Genomic DNA, 14,063 nt, shown 5'->3' with positions numbered 1-14,063 from the left:
ATTAAGGGTATGGAATCGGCAGGACAAGGCACCTGACTGGATTGGGAGACAGAAAGAGGAAAAGCATCGAGAATGAGCTTGGTGCAGTTTGGGCACAGGTGTGTATGCAGAGAGCACCAGCAGGCCTTGGGAACTCCTAAAGGATCCCCACCATATCATCTCATCAGCTCTCTCATCTCAACCTCCCAAAGTTACACACTGATATTCACTGGAGATTTTCTTTTGGAGAAGGAGGTCCTAGCACACTCTCATGAAAGAGTTGGGGCTGACACTGAGGAACCCTGGGGAGCCCTGGAAGACAGAATGTCTCTGAGAGCTACCTCCATGCTCTCTGCCTAAGGGACGGATCCTCAACGTAACCACAATCCGAAAACAATCATTGCTAACATTTGGGGTGGATGCTATGGGAGCCACACCCCGGCCCCTGATTCTGGCTGTCGTACCCCTCCTCATTCCAGATCTGGGGGTGCAAAAGACCAGTCGCTCACCTCGTGGTAGTGCAGTGCCCGCTCCAGAGCTCCCCTGGGAGCAGGCTGAAGCTAGTGCACAGCTGAGACCACTTTCTTGCTTGGCAACATGCTGCGGAATGCTCTGCTGGCTGCCAGGGAAACTGGTCTGAGGGTCAGGCTCCCTCCTTCACCCTCAACTTCCTTCCCTTCTTGGACAGCCACCTCTGCAGGCCCTCAGTGTTTGTGGAGTTAATAACTTGGGTTACACAAAGCCCTGGCACATAGTAGGCCCTCAGTGCAGTCCCCTTTGACTTCCCAGAGGTCCAGAGTTTTCAGAGAGATCCCGGGACGTCTCAAGCAACATCTTGTTCCTCGATAGTGACCTTGCTCTAGCCTTCAGGGCTGCACCTGGACTTCAGGGAGTCCTAATGGGGCAGGAGATCCCTGGCCCCGCCTTCTGGGCCGGTGCGCGAAGATGCTGCATGCACAGGAGGTGGCGGCCGCGAGGCGGGTGGGCGGCAGCCGCATGTCTCTGATCTGGGAGCGCCCCCTCGTGGCGAGATGAGCAATGCACGTTGAGGGAGGATTTCCCTACCGTCCAGGTGGTCTTAACGGTTCGAACTCAAGGAGACAAGAGAGGCGCTCAGGGATCATCTAATATAAACGGGCGGTCGTTAGCATTAAGATGAGAAATCTTGGTGCTTCCTATTAAAATATGTTGTTGTGCAGTGCGGTTTTTCCTCTTAGCCTGCAAATGATTAAGCAATTTCCTCACTGCAAAGAAAGGGAAATATGGTTTGCCCCAGCTTTCATCGGAACCAGTGGAGAGTGAGCTTGGATAGTGGTGTTCAGAAATCTAAGCCTCACTCGAGTAGAAAGCACTTTTGCTTCCTCCACCTATCCCATGTTTTCTCCATTTAAAATTAAAAACGAAGATAAAAACAGGCCCGAAGTATTTTGTCTACCTAGCTCTGCCTGAAGCTCTGGAGGAAATTTTCAATAATGATGATGATGATAAAAGCAAAAATAGTAAACTATAAATGTTGAGAGCTCTCAACTAAGGTTGGAACGTCTGAGAGGAAGAGCTTTTCATGAGCCCAGAACTCGTAAAGAAAACGTTATTCGTGGCACTCGCTGAAGGTGGTAAGGCCAATTTAGGGGTCCCTGGCGATAGGTATAGGGATGGCTGCAATAGGGTCTCACGATGGGGAGAGAGCTGGGACTCAGTTCTGACTCCAACAGGGACAAGTGAGAATTTATAACCAAGGAGTAGGGCGGGGGTCCGTGGATGGAAAATTACTAAGAGGAAACCTCAGGGATTTTCTGGCTAAACTAACGTGATAGGATTATGGCTGAAGGCAGGCCAAGCTGATCAGATATCCACTGTGGTCGGATACCAAGAGTGGGGATTTTTGCTAAACTGATTTAGCAGGATTCTTGCTCCAGCTGGAGTCTACAAGGACAGAGAGGTCGCCTAGGCAAGTGGAGGATTCAGAGGAGACAGACTAGTTTGTGTCAAAGGAGAGAGTCTTTGTCTCCTTTGACCAAGCCCTGGGAGGTGCTATGGGTGAAATTCAGCTGCTCAGATGTGCGAATGAGAAAGTGTGCTTCTGTGAGAGAAGAGACATGGTATGGGCTTTATCCAGAAGGGATTTCAGGTAGTACAAAAAGAGTTGGGGGACCAGAGTGAATGAACACTTGTTGAGCCCTTATTGTTGCCATGTGGCTCTTATTATTGTGTCAGAGGCATTGGAACAGGAGTGACTCCATCTTGAATAGGGGCTCGGTAAAATAAGACTGAGACCTACTGGGCTGCATTCCCAGGAGATCAGACAATCTTAGTCACAGGATGAGATAGGAAGTCGGCAGGACTAGTATCACAAGATACAGGTCACAAGACCCTGCTGATAAAACAGGATGTGGGAAACAAAACAAAACAAAACAAAACAAAAAACCACTGGCCAAAACCCACTGAAACCAAGATGGTGATGAAAGTGACCTCTGGTCATCCTCACTGCTCATTATGTGCTAATTATAATACATTAACATGCTAAAAGACACTCCCACCAGCTCCGTTACAATTTACAAATGTCATGGCAATGTCAGGAAGTTACCCTATATGGTCTAAAGCAGGAAGGAACCCTCAGTTCTGGAAATTGCCCACCCCTTTCCTGGAGCACTCTTGAATAATCCACCCCTTGTTTAGCATGTAATCAAGAAATAACTATAAGTATACTCAGTTGAGCAGCTCACACCACTGCTCTGCTTATGCTTTACTTTCCTAATAAACTCGCTTCCACTTTACTCTATGAACTTCCCCTGAATTCTTTCCTGTGTGAGGTCCAAGAACCCCCTCTTGAGGTCTGGATCAGGACCCCTTTCTGGTAACAATGACATCTTTATCTTAGCCTTGACAAATAAAGGCAATTTTTCCATTTTACAGATAGAGAAACAGGCTCAGAGAAGAAAGGGGCTGAGCTCAGAGTGACATCATTGAAAAGCAAAGGGCTAGGATTAGAAACCAGGCTCCTAATATCAACCTCAGTGTTTGCCACAGCACTGGGTCAATGGGTCTACCAACATTCATTCATCCATTGATTTATTCATCAAATGTTTATTGAATACCTACTATGCACCAGATACAGTTACAAATACTGGGGATACAGCCACGTCCACAACTGGCTAAAGAAATTAGGGCTACAAATATTGCTGGGTGGGAAGTCTCAGATTACCAACGATATTTCTTTACTAACTACTTTTGTTTATCGGCTCATTCATCAATCCATTTATTTTTTTGTCTTATTTTAGGCAAAGATTTTACTGACTCATTTATTCATCCATTCTCTCAGTCACTTATTTTCTTATTTACTTATTCATCCATCCACTCAAACATTGATTCACTTGCTCATTCATTCTTTTGATCATTTATTTATTTATTCACTTGCTCATTATTTGTTCATTCTCCTACTCCATCAATCATTTACTCATTCCTTCACTAATTCATACTCTCATGTGTCTGTAAATCTCTCCATCCATCCATCCTTCCGTCCTCCTATACATGCATCAATCCCTCATGAATCCATCCATTCCTCTGCCCACCCATATCTCCCTGTCTTCTTTCTTTCCTTCCTTCTATTTCTTCCTCCCTTCTTCTTTTCTACCTCCCTTCCTTCTTTCTTTCTTTCCATCTATTGGATCCTCCAATCACTCCTCCATCAATCCCTCCCTTCTTCCCACCATCCACCCCTACATTGCCTGTCCATTCTTTCAGGCCTCATGCTGACCCTGAAAATTAAGAAATAATACAACCCATTTCCAATTTCCAAGGCACGCACCGTCTAGTAGTGGTGAGTGACAAGAAGAAAGGGCACCATATCACTGTGATTAGAAATGTGACAAGAAGGTTGGGGAGGGTGGCACAGAGGAACCCTAAGTCACCCGAGGGCTGGGAAATCCAGGCTGAGTCCTAAAGGAAAAATTAGCCAAATTGAGCAGGATGGAGGCAGTAGGAGTTTCAGGCAGAGGGAATCACATATATACATGCTTGGAGGCAGAGTGGGCACAGCGTGCCTGGGGACAGGCAAGTGTGGCTAGAGTTTAGGAAGGGCAGGGAGGCAGTGGAGAGATCACACCCACTACTCTCCCAGGCATTGCTTCCTGAGATTCTTAGCTTTGTGTATTGTGAGGATGGCCACATTTGGTGCTCTGTCTATCCCAGTCCCCCTCTGGCCTCCTCTATCAGCTTGAAAGGGCAGTCCCATAGGATTGCAAGAAATCCAGGCTACCCATAGTGTTGTGGGTAACAGGGCCCACCTCTCTCCATCACTGTCAGAGCCAGTGGTGAAGAGAACACTGCCCCCCCCAGCCCTCCCCTTTGTCTGTGGTGATACCCTGGGCTGTGATACCCCCACAGAAACATCTTCTAGATCTGCTCCAGCACAGCCCTCCCCAGCTTCCACGCCTCCCCCATGTCTGATGGGTTTCCAGGCCCTGCCCTTTCACCTCTTCATCACCTCCTCCTTGTCAGCCAGACAGATATTTACCTAACTCTGACCCCCATTATGCCAGCCTCTCCCTACCAGCCCTGTCTCTTACCTCTCTGCCTCTAGCGGCTTCCTCTAGACCCCACATGCCCATTCCTCTGCCTCCAGAGTAGCCGCTCTGAAGCTCTGATATCCTCATGCCATCCACCTGCATAAAATCCTTTAAGGACACCTTGTTCCAGGCCAGGGGGTCAAGTTCAAACTCCTTGGCCAGGTATTCGGGTTCTTTATCATCTGGCACATGCTATTTCTCCAGGTTTGCCTGGCTCTTACCTCCTCACGTGTCCTATCCATGAAGACCAGAGCCCCAGACATTCCCAACACATCCCACTTCTACTCACCTTTGCCACCTTGTAACTGTTGGACCTTTGCCTGTGGTGGCTTTCCCTGCCTTGTCACCTCAGAAGACTCTTGCTCATCCTTCAAAACCCGGTTGGGTGCATCCATCAGACCTTGTCAGGATTGCTATTTTACCAGTCATCACAGTTCATTGCATGTCTGTCTGTCTCCCTTCACTAGACTGCAAGCCGCTGGGAGGCACAAGACTTTTCACAGTCTTCACTGCTTTCTCAGTGTCTAAAACAGTGCCTGACACACAGAAGGTACTCACTCAATCAGCATTCTATGGACAAATGAATGAATGAACAAAATATCTCTATGGATGTCTGGGTTTAAATTAGGCCTGTAACGCTTCCTGGGTCCTCTGAGACTGTGTGTCCAGCCTGGCCGCTTATCCTCCATCGGAGAAGTCTGCAGACATTGGACAAAGTCTCACATGACATCAAGTGGGGAAAACAATCCGGGTGCTTGGCATTTAGGGCTGGTTTCCAAGCGTTTATCTTCACAGGGAGATCCTGTCTCTAACGCTGGCTGGCAGATCACTGTCCTGAGGGTGGGATGGGCCACCCAGAGGTTACCCAGCTGCTTGGATTATGGTAGTCAGGTGAACTCTGGAATCAGAGCCAATGATCTCGGGGAGAAGGTGGTGGTGGATGAAGACTCATTCTGAGGTGCTCGCAGCTGATTTCTGAGGTTAACTCAGTGCTGCTCTGCATTGACATTACCGCAGCACACGCTGGGAAGTCTCCATTCTCTACTCCTGGCACAAAGCGCCCTGCCTTCCCTTTTGGCCCACAGAGAAGGGACCACGTGTCCAAGAGGCAACAAAATGAGATGCTAGAGCACAGCTGCCAGGCTGCCCACCCCCACCTCTGTCTAGGAGATGACCTTGGCAAGTTCCAATCTGATAATTTCTGCCTCTTTAATTGGGGTGTTTAGACCATTTACATTTAATGTGATAATTGATATGGTTGGGTTTAAATCCACCATGTTGCTATTTATTTTCTGTTTCTCTCATTTGTTATTTGTTCCTTTTTTGTTCTGCTTCCTTTTAAAATTAATACTTTTTATGATTCCATTTCATCTGCTTTGTTGGCTTATTAGATATAATTGTTGAATTATTTTAGCAGTTGTTTAGAGTTTATAATACACATCTTTAACTTATCACAATCTGCTTTCAAGTGATATTATACCACTTCACATATAGAATCAGAACCTTGCAACATTATACTCCCATTTCCCCCCTGTTGACCTTTGTGTTGTTATTGTTATACATAGTATTGCTTCACATATTATAAACTCAACAGTACACTGTTGTTATTTTTGCTTTAAATAGTCAAATTTATTTTTAGAGTGATTTTACTTTAGTTGTATCACTAGAGTAAAGTAATCACTCTAGTTGTCATTTCCAGTGCTCTTCATTCCTTTGTGTAGATTCCGATTCCCATCTGGTTTTTTTTTTTTTTTTTTTTTTTTGCGTGAAGGACTTATCAACACTTTTTTGTATACAGGTATGCTGATGATGAATACTTTTTTTTTTTTTTTTTTTTAGACAGGGTCTTACTCTGTTACTCAGGCTGGAGTACAGTGGTGTGGTCTTGGCTCACTGCAGCCTCGATCTCCCCAGGCTCAGGTGATTCTCCCCATCTCAGCCTCTTGAGTAGCTGGGACTACAGGCATGTGTCACTATGCCTGGCTAATTTGTGTGCGTGTGTGGTTTTTTTTTTTTTTTTTTTGGTAGAGATAGGGTTTTGCCATGTTGCCCAGCCTTTCATTTTTAAAAAAACATGTTTGCTGGATGTAGAATTCTAGGTCAACTTTCTTTTTCTCTGAGCATTTTAAAGATGCTACTCTATTTTCTTCTTACTCGCATTGTTTGTTTCGAGAAATCTGATGCCAGCCTTATGTTTGTTCACGTATATATATATCCTGGGTTGTTTGTTTATTTTCTGGCCGCTTTTAAGATTTTTTGTTTATGTCTAGTTTTGAGTTATTTGATTATAAATGGTCCTTGGTGTCATTTGTTTAATGTTCTGAGATTCTCAAGTATAATCTTGTAAGGCAAAGTGGTATAATATCAGTTGGAAGCAGAAGGTAGACTGTGATAAATTAATGTGCTTGGGGTTCATTGGGTTTCTTGTGTCTGTGAGTTTTGTTTACATCAAATTTGGTAATTTTTCAACCATTACTTTTCCTTCAAGCTCTCTTTTATATATATATATATATATATATATATATATATATATATATATATATATATATAATATACAAACATATATATACATATGTATATATTTATCTGCTTATAAATATATCTGTCTGCTTATATACATATCTATGTATGAGTGTGTGTGTTGTGTGTTGTGTGTGTATATATATTATACCAGAAGTTGTGCCACATTTCGCTGATGCTCTGCTCATTTTCTTTCAGTCTTTTTTTTTCTCTATGGTTCATTTTGGATAGTTTCTCTTGCTATATATTTAAGTTACTAATCTTTTTTATTCGAGTCTTTTTGCTGTCTTCCATGTCACAATTTAGTATACTCAGTCCTTCCTCTAGTTTCCTGAACCTATGAAATATAGCTATAATCATGGTTTTAATGTCTTTATTTATCAGTTCTATCATTTGTGTCATTTCTGGGTCAGTTTCCAATGATTGAATTTTCTCCTCATTAATGGATTGAATTTCCTTGCTTCTTTGCATGCCTGGCGATTTTTTAATGGATACCAGACACTGAATTTACATCATCGTGTGCTAGGTTTTTTTGTGTGTGTTTCTATAAATATGTTTGATCTTTTTTTCTGGGACACAGTTAAGTTCCTTGGAATTAGTTTAATCTTTGCTTTTAAACATTTTTAGATGGGACCATATCAATGCTTAGTTCAGAGCAAATTTTGTCCAACTACTAAGGCAAAAACCTTGTGAATCCTCTGCCTAAAGCCCTGTGAGGTTTTCCACTCTAGCTCCTAAGAACAAACTATTCCCAGTCCTGTATGGGTACCTGGGGTTTTCCCTCTAATCTTTTCAGGTGGTTCTTTGCTGGCCTCAGGTAGGTTTCACACATGCATGTGTTCATTAGTACTCAGAAGACAGGAGGAGCTCTCTGCTGATCTCCAGAGCTCACCTGTGCTCTTGTACCGACTCCTCCTCACAAGCTCTCTTCTCAGTGATACTCTGCCCTGTGAACTCCAGACACCTTGGCCTCTGGATTAATGTGTTTGCATTGCTACAACAAAAATACCCAAGCCTGGGTAATTTATAAAGAACAGAAATTTATTTCTCATGGTTCTAGAGGCTGGGAAGTTCAAGATCAAGATGCCAGTGTTGGTGTCTAGCGAGAGCTGTTCTCTTCTTCCAAAATGATGCCTTGAATGCTGCGTCCTCCAGAGGGGAGAAATGCTGTGTCTTCATATGGCAGAAGGCAGAAGGGCAAAAGGATAGACTCCCTTTATAACAACATTAATCCATTCATGAGGGCAGAGTCCTCATGACCCAAACATGTTCCAAAAGGCCCCATCTCCCAACACTATTGCATTAGGGGTTAAGTTTCAACATTAATTAATTAATTTTTTTGGAGATAGGGTTTTGCTCTGTTAACCAGGCTGGAGTGCAGTGGTGTAATCATGGCTCATTGCAGCCTTAACCTCCTAGACTTCCTTTCACCTCAGCTTCCTGAGTAGCTGGGACTACAGGTGTGCAACACCATGCCTGGCTAATTAAAAAAAAAATTATTTTGTAGAGATGGGGTCTCATTTATCTTGAACTCCTGGCCTCAAGCAGTCCTCCTGCCTTGGCCTCCCAAAGTGTTGGGATTAAGGGCGTGAGCCACTGCATCCAGCCTCAACATAAATTTTTACAGGAGACAAAAACATTCTAGCCGTAGCAGCCACCCAGCTCCATCTCTTCAACTCAGGAAGACCCCTGGGCTCTACCTGGACTCCCTGTCCTGTGCCATGGCCTGAAAACTCTCTCCAGATAGTAGTAAGCAGAGGCAATTGCTAGGCTTTCTTTGGTTTTGTCTCTCTCAGGGATCACAGTTGTGTGTTGCCTGATGTCCAACGTCTTGAAAACTGTGGATTCATATATTTTCCCCAGATTTTTTTTGTTTCAGCTAAGAGGATAAACCCATTCTCTGTTTTTCCACCTTGATCAGAAGAAGTCAGTGAATGAGCCCAGATCTCTTCTCAAGGAACCAATATATTTCCAGGTGTTTCAGTTGGGGGGCAACCAGGATGGAGAACTATTGGTCTAAGCCATCCTAATTCCTCTATTAATTTTTTTTCAAAAACACTGGATGCACCAAACAAGACCTTCTATATGCCATATTTGGCCCTTGGGCTGCAATCGTGAGATTCCTGGAAACAGGAAACCTTACCTGTTTCCAGGTATTTTTTGCCTGTTATTTTAACTAGTTTAAGCCTAAAAATAGATAGTCTTTGCATTTTACTGCCCAAAGCTAGGAGTTGAGAGAAACAGGATTTGAACCCAAGTCCTCTCTGACTTCAAAGATACCATCATTTCTTTCATGAGATTCTTACCCCATTGTTCTCATTTACACTGTTACATTTCACATTATTTTGTGTGTATTCCCCCACCCCACCACCCTGCACTTTGAGACTTCCTTGTCTTTGCATCCTCTAAGTTTAGCAGAGGGCCTGACCTGTGGGAGATGTTGAGGGAATTTTTGTGGAACAAATAACTTTTCTCCTTCTGTTTGCCCTCTTAATGTTTCATGCCTCCTCTAGTCCACACACGTCTATTAAATGGGAGGTATGTTACCAGCAGCACAGGTGGGATTTAAATGAAGCACCTGTTACCTGTGAGATGATGCCCCTACTCCTACAAAAGAGACACCAAGACACAGAGTTCATTCATTAGAGGAGAAAAGGGCTAGTTAACATTCTGTAAACACAAGCTTTGAGGGATTTTTAAAAATACTTAAAGTCCTGAAATATTGGAGCTGGGACATCCAACTTCAGTAGTCATCAAAGAAATTCAAATTAACAAACAAAATATTGGCACAATTTTAAAAAACCAATAACATGGGATATTAATAACAAGGTAAGGAAAAGATGACCTCATATGCTGCTGGTAGCATTATAAATCAGTATAATTTTTCTGGAAGGCCATTTAGCAAAACATATCAAAAGTTTTAAATATGCTCATGTAATTTTCCTCAGCAATTTCACATTTAGCACATTATATGCTAAGGAAATAAGCAGACAGGTGCACTGTGATTTATCCATGAGAATGCTCATTGCAGCACTGTTTAGTTGAAGACTGTGGACTAGATAAATACATCACTATGAAGGATAAGCCCACAGCCTTTGAAAGCAAATATGTTGAAGAATAATGACTTGAAAAATGTTTTTGAACAATTGTTAAGAAATCTTGATTACACAATTATATGCATATTCATCATAATTAATACTTCCTTTGTGCTTTACTAATTTAATTAACTCATATAATCCTTATAATAATAATAATCTTATAAGGCAGGTACTGACTGTCCTTGTGGACTTAGAAGTTGCATCATGGAGAGGCAGCCTGACTTTCCTGTGAGCAGGTAGCGGGTGGCAGAGCTGGATTCCAACTACCGGTGCTTAGGAAATCTCAGAACACTGAGGCCAGGGCTTCCCAAGGTGTGGTCCGTGGACCAGCATCCCCACATCACCTGGAACTTGTTAGAAGTACCAAATCCCAGGCCTGGTCCCAAACCCTCTGATCTGGGGGTAGGGCCCAGCAATCTATGTTTGAGCAACCCTTCCAGGTGAATGCGTGCTCAGTTTTGAGAGCCACTGTGCAATTGTAAGCGCCAAAGGGAACCTTCTCCTCTGTCCTCTGAAGGTTTGCTGAAAACGAACTATAATAGACATATTAGTAGAAGAAAAAGGTATAAGAAATTGTATTTAACGAGGCTGGGCATGGTAGCTCATGCTTGTAATTCCAGCACTTTGGGAGGCCAAGGTGGGAGGATCACTTGAAGCCAAAAGTTTGAGACTACCCTGGGTAACAAAACAAGATTCTGTCTCTACAAAAATTTTTTTAAAAAATTAGCCAGGCATGGTGATGTGCATCTGTAGTCCCAGCTACTTGGTAATCAGAGGCAGGAGGATCACTTGAACCCAGGAGTTTGGGGCTGCAGTGAGCTATGACTGTGCCACTGTGCTCCAGCCCAGGCAACAGAAGAACACCTTGTCTCTCAAAAACAATAATAATAATAAAATAAACTATTTAATGTGAGTAACACAGGGGAATTGCAGGAGAATGATTACCCAATAACCCAATGAGGTCCAGCTACTTATATACCCTTCTTCATCAGGGAAGGGGAAATGGGAGGCATAGGAGTAACTGATTTTTTAGGGGAAATGTAACGAGCCTAAAGAACAACTGCCTGAGGCAAAATTCTTCTGACCTCTGGGGGAGGCGGTGGGAAGGTGAGGGGCAGAACTTCTCTGTAACAAAGATTGTCTTACTATGCAGATAAAGCTTCCCAGGTAATCTCTAGGAGCTGCTCTCAGAAAAAATAGATGAAAGTCTGTCTGAACGTGGTGACTACATCTAGTCTCCTTTCCAGTGGTTAATCTTTCCTGGATATTTGATGAGATTCCTAGGGAGGCGGAGTTTTAAGAAATTGCATTTCTCCTGGAAAGAAGCTTTCTTAGGTGATAAGAAAATTCCAGAGAGAGCCCCTCCTGGTGCTGTGGGAAAGTAAGAGGATCAGAGAGACAGGGAGGTAGGGCAAGGTCAGAGAGAGACCTTGAAACCACTTCTTCAGTTCAGCACGTCAAAGTGCCAGATTCTGGGGTATTGTTTTCTGAGCCTGAACACAACCCTATTGCATCTTTTCTTGAAATTTTGAAAAAAAAGTATATGTATGTACAAAAAAGTCTGATGGATTGGTTATTAAAATATTAACAGTGTCACTTCTGGATGGTGGGGTTCTGGGTGAGAGAGAGAGATATATATATATAGTTTTATATATATATATTGTTTTATAAACAATATACATATGTATTGTTTTATAAACAATATACATATATATATATAGTTTTATAATTCCAAAAGGTACATAATGAACTTCTGTGACCAAGGTAAAAGAAAAAAAATATATTTTCTTTAAAAAAAAAAAAAAAAGGAAGAAGGGGCCAGGCAAGGAGGCTCACGCCTGTTATCCCAGTACTTTTTGGGAGGCCGAGGTGGGTGAATCACTTGAGGTCAGGAGTTCAAGACCAGCCTGGCTAACATGGTGAAACCCTGTCTCTATTAAAAATATAAAATTTAGCCAGGTGTGGTGGCACAGGCTTATAATCCCAGCTACTTGGGAGGCTGAGGTGGGAGGATAGCTTGAACTGGGGATGCAGAGATTACAGTGAGCTGAGATCCCACCACTGTACTCCAGCCTGGGACACACAGTGAGGCTCCGTCTCAAAACAGAAAAAAAGGAACTCTGCTTCAAAACTCAGTGAGATGGTATATATTTTGGGTAGAAGGGAAGTAGAGAAGAAAATGATTCCCTAAATCATATAGCAACTCCAGCAGTGCTTCTCCAGTGTGAATGAATCACAGGGGGTCTTGTGAAAATGCAGACTCAGTGGGACTTGCGGCTAAGATGCTGCATTCCCAGCCAGCTCCCAGAGGATGCTGACGATGCTGGCCTGGGGTCCACACTTTAAGAAACAAGAGACCAGCGAGATGGAGGCTCTTAAGTTCCAGAATGTAAGCTTCATGAGGGGCCCGGTCCCATGATGTATTTCCAGTGCTGAGAACAGAGCAAAGAATAGTTATCTAATAAATATATGGAGGTGCTGCAAGCCTCCTCATTCCTGGAGACCCAGAAATGGGGGCTCTGGTCGTGGTTCTGCATCTGCTGCCAGCAATACCTTTGGCAAGCTGTGGCCTCCCTGTGATGACAACTGTCATTGGGCAGGGTGACAACTCTGGGCCCTTCTTTTCTATGACCCAATATGCAAGACCGGTTCAACCTGGGCCAGAGCTACCCGACATGTGAGCCTTGCACCAAACAAAAAGTACCAGACCTGGTAACACAGGTGTTCTGAGAAGCCCAAAGAAAGGAACTAGAGATGAAGAAATATCTAAGTTGAGGTTTCCGTAGAAACATTAACTCATCTGCATAGGCTGCGTGTTGCATTTGGATTACAGGCTAGGCTCGTAAGCCTGAAATAAATTATATACTCTTCATATTATTCAACACTGTACTGTATAATAATTTAAATTATACAGTTATAGGCCTCAGTCCAAGTTATAACAAATTATACCACAGTGTATAATTACCCTGCACTGCACCATATAATAATAAATTAGACACCTACAAACCTAAGTTGTGATTCCAGAAAGAGATAGTAGAATGAATGAGGTAGTAGAATGAAGTGATTTTTATATCTCAAATATTGCATGATATATGCTAAAAGTATTCATTATTTTTATGAAATTCAAATGTGATTGGGGGTCCTATATTTTTATTTGTTAAATCTGTCTAGTCTAGATGGAGGGGAACAGGTCACTTCCCAAATAGAATTGATCCATTCCTCTGATCAGTCAGACAAGCCTGGAGCCTGAGAATGAAGAGTTTGATTCCTTATTCCTTCCTTCCTCCATCCCTCCCTCCCTTCCTTCCTACCCTTCCTCCCTCTTTTCCTTCCTTCCTTCCCTTCTTCCTCTCTTTTTCCTTCTTCCATCCCTCCCTCCCTTCTTTCCTTCCTTTCCCCTTCCTTCTGTCTTCCTTCCTTCCCTTCTTCCTTCCTTCCCTTCTTCTTCTCTTCTTCCTTCCTCCCTCCCTCCCGTCTTCCTTCCCTCCCTTCCTTCTTCCTTCCCTCCCTTCCTTCTTCCTTCCCTCCCTTTCTTCCTTCCTTCCCTCCCTCTCTTTTCCTTCCTTCCTTTCTTTCCTTCCTTCCTTCTTTCCTTCCTTCCCTCCCTCCCCTCTTCTTCCTTCTTCTCTCTCTCCCCTTCCCTCCCTTCTTCTTTTCCTTCCTTCCTTTCCCTCTTCTTCCTTCCTCCCTCCCTTTCTGTCTCCCTCCCTCCCTCTCTCTCCCTTCCTTCCTTCTTCTTTTCCTTCCTTCCTTCCTTCTTTCATCCCTCCCTCCCTCCCTCTCCCATATTTGAGTGCCTCCCTGGTTTTTGGTATAGACTTGACCATGGGAGCCTGAGCTGACTGGAAGGAATCCCCATCCTTGTGGGTTCCCAGGCTGTGGGGCGAAGAGCATGTAAACT

General features: G+C 43.5%; 1 long non-coding RNA gene across 1 annotated transcript in view; it reads right to left on the bottom strand.

Annotated features, from left to right (window-relative positions):
• The window catches only part of LOC105481650 (uncharacterized), a 60,354-nt gene that overhangs the window by 41,260 nt on the left and 5,031 nt on the right, over positions 1–14,063 (bottom strand). Inside the window, exon 3 of the long non-coding RNA XR_011614338.1 lies at positions 489–1,223. This is a non-coding gene — a long non-coding RNA (uncharacterized lncRNA). The remainder of the gene's footprint in view (positions 1–488; positions 1,224–14,063) is intronic.

Source organism: Macaca nemestrina, chromosome 15 (genome assembly GCF_043159975.1).
Source record: "Macaca nemestrina isolate mMacNem1 chromosome 15, mMacNem.hap1, whole genome shotgun sequence".
NCBI classification, from domain to species: domain Eukaryota; kingdom Metazoa; phylum Chordata; class Mammalia; order Primates; family Cercopithecidae; genus Macaca; species Macaca nemestrina.
This window is presented reverse-complemented; position numbering and strand designations above follow the sequence as displayed.